Source organism: Ictalurus furcatus, chromosome 24, assembly GCF_023375685.1.
Source record: "Ictalurus furcatus strain D&B chromosome 24, Billie_1.0, whole genome shotgun sequence".
Taxonomy (NCBI): Eukaryota; Metazoa; Chordata; class Actinopteri; order Siluriformes; family Ictaluridae; genus Ictalurus; species Ictalurus furcatus.
This window is the reverse complement of record NC_071278.1, coordinates 12,067,367-12,068,102: the sequence shown is the minus strand read 5'-3', so window position 1 is coordinate 12,068,102 and position 736 is coordinate 12,067,367. Positions and strand designations below refer to the sequence as shown.

The 736-nt window shown below is 34.2% G+C and overlaps 1 non-coding gene across 1 annotated transcript; it reads right to left on the bottom strand.

Moving 5' to 3' along the window:
* Positions 1–438: 438 nt before the first annotated feature.
* On the bottom strand, positions 439–510 carry trnat-cgu (transfer RNA threonine (anticodon CGU)). Its single transcript has one exon. It is a non-coding gene; the product is annotated as a tRNA-Thr (tRNA).
* Between the last annotated feature and the right edge of the window lie 226 nt (positions 511–736).

The following is a 736-nucleotide window of genomic DNA, read 5'->3' as shown; positions in this document are numbered from 1 at the left end:
ATCCGATCACTCTGCACAATAATCTAGAAATAATGTGAATCAACACCACAACAACTGAAGCAGCAAACTTTACGAACCACAAAATTTATGTCACTGCCAATACTTTTGGCCATGACTGTAGTATTTTTGTCTTTAATTAATGACTATTGGTCAGATTTGTTCATTAAGTTAATTATAAATGTTATCTATAACCTGCTAGTGGATTCATTATTGTAACTAATTATTTATGTGGTTATACACAAGTTTTAAACTTAAATGATAAATTAACATAAATATTAATTTACTGTAATTAAATTTGCGTAATATCGGACACACTACATTCTAGATGTCGGTATCGGTCATAATAAAGTCCATATCAGTAGACCTCTATCAACGCAGTTCCTTATTTTGTTGTGGTGTCTATAAATATGTTTAGGAGAAGTTTCGGTAGAGAGGAAAAGGCACGGACGGGGTTCGAACCCGCGATCTTCGGTTTACGAGACCGACGCCTTACCACTTGGCCACCGCGCCTGCGCCATCTTGTGGTCTCTGACGCTGTTAAACTATTAATATATTTAAACTTATTTTCTTTTCGCGTTTGGTTTCAAATTTAGAACCCAGTTTTTACTTAGGAGACTTTAGATTTAACTGTGTAATATGTTTACTAACTTGAACCACAACCATGTAAGTAATTAAGCTAAAGGTAAGGACTTTAGCTTTGTTATTATAAAGCCACACACTGGCTTAACAATATATA